The 6,270-nt window shown below is 37.5% G+C and overlaps 1 long non-coding RNA gene across 1 annotated transcript; it reads right to left on the bottom strand.

Annotated features, from left to right (window-relative positions):
• Nucleotides 1-1,007: 1,007 nt before the first annotated feature.
• LOC145494599 (uncharacterized) lies at nucleotides 1,008-4,818 on the bottom strand. The gene is made up of 3 exons (XR_014050271.1): nucleotides 4,313-4,818; nucleotides 3,806-3,929; nucleotides 1,008-1,136 (listed from the first exon to the last, which is right to left on the bottom strand). It is a non-coding gene; the product is annotated as an uncharacterized LOC145494599 (long non-coding RNA).
• Between the last annotated feature and the right edge of the window lie 1,452 nt (nucleotides 4,819-6,270).

Below are 6,270 nucleotides of genomic sequence, written 5' to 3'. Positions count from 1 at the left end.
CAGGCCTAGAGAATTCATAGATCGAAACATTTTTTACACCGGTTATGGAAAAAGTGAAATTAAAAAAAAAAACACGAAATTACTCTAATCAAGGAAGAGTAATTATTCGAATTTTCGGGTAACGGTTAACGGTTATTTAATAATCGGGAACAACTGCTAGGTATAGTAAAGTATAGTGAAGTTTAAGTGGACTGAACAGATTAGGAGGCTTAACTTAGAAGCATGTTGTGTTTTCGAGACCTCCATTTTCCTGGTGCCTTTGCCTATGTTCGGCTGTAAATCGTCATTGTCGAAATACGTTGATATTTTAGAGTACAATACTAAGGAAACTGATTACAGAGTTAACTGCATAGTTATTTAGACAATAACAATTGTATTATCGTTACGTCAGAGTTACTTGTGGGAACTCGTTGTGGTTCTCAAATTGTTGGTGTTATTTTTTTAGAAAGTAAAGATTTGTTAATGGATGGTATATAACGTATTATGACGGACCTTTTAGGCGTAGAAACAATTTGAGGTTGATGGAACCAAACAGGTCACCATTAGGGCCATGGCTATGATCGGATTTCCCATGGAGAAGGAAGTCAAATTCCTTGGAGCCTTCTGTGCTTCTTTCAGCTATCTACAGTCTGAAATTGTCCTCCGGAATTAACATGCTTTGTTTTTGACATACCGTAAAATTTCGGTAATAAGCCCTAGGCTTATATAACTTTGTCAGGGGTTTTGACTGTACAACTGCATATGAGTTCAGCTTCCAAAAGAAAATCAGAGTTTGTCAGGATAAAATACTGATGTTCTTGCTTACTAAATCTGAATGTGCAGTTCCAGAAGATATTCACACCCAAACAGCCATTCATGGCCAGTCTTTAGAAATTCCAAATTAAAGTATCAGGAAGAGAAAGCTCTAATAGAGAAAAACTTCTATGTGGGGTATGAATCTTTTCTTGAAGAAAACGATGTCTGAGAAATCATTAATTACAAAATAATGTTTAAGATCTTACCTGGTAATTCCAACTTTCAGAAAATTTTGTAATCTAGACCGTCTGGCCAGTTCATATATTTGACAAGTTGACACTGGGCATGTTTGTAAATTTGTGGGCTTCAACATCACATTACCATGTAGCAGCATTGGTCAACTAAAAACAGCATAATTTGATTAATTAATATACACTGTACATTATTACATTGAAATATTGGTGTAGATCGTTGCACACCAACAGATACAGAAACTACTGGCAGCTGAATCATAACAAGTGAAAAACCGTGCATGAGACATTTACATGTAACAGTCTTCCACCTCAGAACCATCACAGATATGATATGATATTTTTAAGCTCTCTGAAATTTCAGATTATTCAAGATTAACATGCATGTATATCATTAAGGGCAACCGTAAAACACTGAATCCGGAAACCGGAATCCGGAACCGGAAACTAGCATCCATAATCAGATATTATGAATGATGATAGAAATAATTCACTTCAGCAATGTCTAATAAATAAATATGGGGAAAAACTATTTTGCTGTTAGTTATTTTCTTGGCTTTACTTCAGCCACAAACTGTAATTGCTAAAAAAAATTTGACTAGTTCCGAACAACCCTTAGCTATACATCTGGCCCGATTGTTCAAAAGCTGGATAAAGCTATCCATTGGGTAAATCACTATCCAGTCAGGGTTAGTGATTTTTCGGGTGGATAGAGTTAGTCATAGACTACGAGCAGGCTCTAGTATCTGTCTCTAGTGCCTGAGAAAGCTAAATAAGTGTCTAGTGTTTTTCTGCATTGGCATGTGAGCGAGTGCCTTCATGCGGCTTTGCCACTCAAGCCCCCGGCCCAAACACGAAAGCCTGCTCATAGGCTAAGTTACCCATCTTTTATTCAACCTGGCCCTGGTGAGAGCGGGGTTCTTGTCTAGATCAAATTGCTCTGAGAAGACTGGTGAGTAGCACAATAACAACAAGCTATTGTGGTAAGTTTCTGGCAGTCTTTTAGCATCTTTTAACATGTGGTCCGATCTGTTAGCAAGCGAGAAGCAGTCAGAAGTAAGTGTGCAACATTTCTATCAATTGCTTTAATATTATGGCCGCCAAGAATATGAAATGATGATTTGTCACAGTATCAGTGTGGAAATAGTGTTGATCTGCAATTAGTTATGTACCTGTTGAAAAAAATCAAATCTTATATTAAGATGAGCCAGGTTAGCCTTTGGACTTCAAAAGTGGGGGGCATGACCGTCAATGTACAGGGGGCTGCCACTCACAGACATCCTGCTCTCTATGACACTTTCTTTCTTGTTCAGTATCTACCAGACATAAAGGGTAAATTTATACCTCCGGTAAATTGCAGATCACTTATTAAACAAAATGGCAACAAGAAGATCTTTTAAATCTTATAACCGCGCTTTTAAAATTTAACTGTTTTGTTAATACTACAGTCACAACGCAGTGCACATTCCAAAGCAGTCCTTGATGATTCATTGATTACTGTAAACACATCACTTGTTCAACACAAACTGTGTTATAACTTATTGCACCATCACTCTTAGCCTTTGTGAAATCTATGATGACGTAATGGTCTTAATCTGGAAGTTCGCTCGGGATACGCCCATGAATGATACAAAGGAAACGAGTGTCACGCTGTTAATAAGGCTTTTAATAAACAACTTTCTTCCTGAAACATCAAAATTTAATTTGTTTGTGCTTTGAAGTAGTCACGCAAGTCACGCAATCAGAGGGTTTACGCTATCCACGGCTAATCTTAGAACGGTTGTGTTTTTTCTCCTAGCACTGACTTAAACGTTGCAAGTTCTGGCAAGCTCCTTGTTTACCTCAGCAAATACTTAATTTTTCTTCAAATCTCTTGACTCGCTGCGATGAAATAGCCAAAGAATTAGCTTCATTTGCCGAAACCCACAAGAAATACTCGCAATATTGCACATAAATTAATGACCGCTGCTTCTGGCAAAATAGACTTGCAAAGTAAACACCATCTTATTTGTCACGTAGCAAAAATGAAAGCTGCAACGTCAGCGCATTCCATGGCTGACGTAATACCCTTTTTAAGCATTTTTAGCGTATTTATTATTTCCCTTCGAATCCAACGCTTCAATAAAACCAAAAGAAAATATACATTATACACAAATAAAGAAAACAGTATCCGTAACAAAGTCCTTGTATTAATGTTTCAACAGCTTTTGGCGAATAAACATCACAGGTTACGTGATTCAAAATTTGGCTGAGAGGAAGTTTGGGTCTGGTCACCGACAAAAAAAACAAACAAACAAAAAAACACGGGTAGAACATGAACCGCGCTCGGCCCATGGCCACGCGGTTAATTACCAGCAAGCTTATTTTAGATGCTCTCAGGGTGCTTGGAATAAAATTATGACGCACTTTTCTAAGATTCTCATAATCATTATTCATAGCTCTCACTAGAAATAACGGATAGGGAATTTTTTTTTCAGTTTGAGGTCCTTTTTACTTGGCCGCTTGTTTTTTACAGGCAAAAACCTCAGCAAAACAATTTTCGAGTATTTGAAGACCTTGTTTTCTTTGATTTGTGGTTTCTGGATTCCGGTTTGGTTCTGGATTCCGGATTCCGGTTTCTGGGTTTTAGGGTTGCCCCATCTTTAACAGTGTGTTTGCTTTACATTCAGTTTACACATGGCTGTTATCCAGCATAGGCAGACTTATAAGTTTGCCTTCAAAAATAAATAGCGAAAACTATTGCATTTTTCATCACCTATTCTTGTGATAAAATGACACAAAATCCAAGTACAAGAAGTCAAAAGCATAAAAAAACTTACCCGGTAATGCTTACAGTTCCTCTTACTGTCTGCATATGCCGTCCATAAACTGGTACTGCCTGGACAATGTACTCATTATTTTTCTGATCACACCTTTTAAAACGTCACTGTTCTATAATTTGTCCTGAAAAAGTAATACATGAAATGTTATGCCTTTGGCACTCACAAATACCTTTACATGATGTACAATGTACACCACATCAACATTCACAATTCTTTTCACTTTCATTGTAACTTTGTTGTGTCATTTTCCCTAACTTGAAGACAGGACTTCCACATTAGGTGATAATTTGCCTCTGGAATCTCTATGAATTCACAGGCAGTGATAACAATTAAATCGTGACTAATTTTAGCAAAGGAGGCATTCAAATGTCAGATTTTAATGTTAAGTTTACATATGTATAACTTTACATTACTCTTTGTATATATAACCTCTAATTGCACCTGTAGACAGAAGGTGTGCTGGGGGAAGAGATGTTCTAAACTTTCTGAACTTTTCCCCCTTACCTGTAATAGGATGACTATTATGAACTACGATTCGCAACCAACACCAACATCAGATTATGTATACACGTGTATATTTTGCTGTCTCCTGTAATCATAAAAAAATAAAAATTTAAAACCCTCCATAAAGTTCATACTCAATAACACTGCTACATGTAGCGCTGTTACTGGGAATTAATTTAAGTGAAACTGTTGAAACAGCTCTGTCAAAATTGTTTCTAGCAGTTAAGGCAGGATAACAGAATATACACAAAGTACACAGCAAAGGCCAGAGATACACACATGTTGGTTATTAGTTAGGAGTTTGTGAGCTTCTGTGCTAGGTATGGTGGAAAATAATGGACTATCAAAAATGCATAACGAGCCAGACGTTCTTAGCAACCAAAAAACAAACCTGGGATCCCGTGGAGATGTAGAACTTTTAGTCCTACATCTCCACGGGATATCCAGTGGCTTACAACATTCCAGTGTAATCATATCCCTGTCGGTGATCGTTTATGTTCCACAAAACGCGTCACTGAAGTTTTGCACGAATGTGTCATAATCCTAAAGTGTGAAATTATATTTACTGTAACACAATTCCATCGTGTCAGAAAGAAACAAAACATTTTAATAGTCCGCGATTCGGGAAATCGCGCGACTTATGTGAAGAATTTAGATTAAAAGAAAAAATAACGTTAAAACAATGTGTTTTCTAGGTTAGGGCGCAACCGCCAGTTTAAAACTTAGACGCTTTGATACATTTCTTACTCTTGTAAAGCTACGGAGCACGTATAGATTAAACGTTTTCGCTAATCTCAGTTATCACTGTTATTCAGTAAGCAAAGTGACTATGTCCAGCAGCCCAGAAATGCCCGAGAGTCAGAAATGTTCTCAGATTTTCCACGGAAAGCCTGATTCAAACCTGATTAGGGTATTCTCTCTCTACATGTTTGTTGCTTAGCGATTCCAAAAATAATCTGAATTTTCTGGTAGTCAAATTCTAAGATCATGTGCACCGACACTTTGAAAATCAGTTAATGTTATGGGCAGTCAGGAAATTATCTCAAAAATTGTGACAAAGCTCTCAAGAACGATAGAAATCTCGAGTATATAATCTAATTGTTTACGAAAAATGCCAAGCGATTCTAGAAACAGCATGACGGAAAAATCACGATTTTGTTACATATCCCGAAGCACTCAGCAACTGTAGTGCATGGACGTCAGCCTGGATGAACCAGGAAAGGATATGTAACATGTTCCTACAATGTCACGCACGACGGAAAAATAATTATGACGATTTTGTTACATATCCCGAAGCACTCAGCAACTGTATTGCATGGACTTCAGCCTGGGTGAACCAGAAAGGATATGTAACATGTTCCTACAATGCCACGCACGACGGAAAAATAATTATGACGATTTTGTTACATATCCCGAAGCACTCAGCAACTGTATTGCATGGACTTCAGCCTGGGTGAACCAGAAAAGGATATGTAACATGTTCCTATAATGTCAAGCACGACGGGAAAATGACGATTTTGTTGCTGCTTTTGTTTCCTATAGTGTCACACATTACTGAAAAATTATGTGGTTTTTGTAAAATATCCTGTAACACTCGGTAACGTAGAAATACTGCGAGGACGTTTGCGTTGGCAAACCAGAGCGGATTTATAATATGTGGCTATATGCTGATTTTACTATATAACTGGATTCGTCTTTCAGAAAAGTGGTGCACCATGGACTTCAGTCTAGAGTCTAACCCACGAATGAAAATAGTGATTTAACATTTTAGTAGCTATCTAGTCCCCATACAATCTAAAAGCATGACAGTGGGTGTAAGTCATGATATAAATAAAATATTAATCAGAAGACTTAACTTGGTGCGTTTGGCTTGTTGAGTTTTGAAGCTGTTGTCTTGATTCCATGTTCTAGGAGGTTGGTCACGGGCAGCGCAAGCTGAAACACTTTCTGGTTCTCTC

This window comes from Orbicella franksi, chromosome 8, assembly GCF_964199315.1.
Source record: "Orbicella franksi chromosome 8, jaOrbFran1.1, whole genome shotgun sequence".
NCBI lineage: Eukaryota > Metazoa > Cnidaria > Anthozoa > Scleractinia > Merulinidae > Orbicella > Orbicella franksi.
The sequence above is the reverse complement of the archived record's forward strand: the minus strand, read 5'-3'. Positions and strand labels throughout refer to the sequence as shown.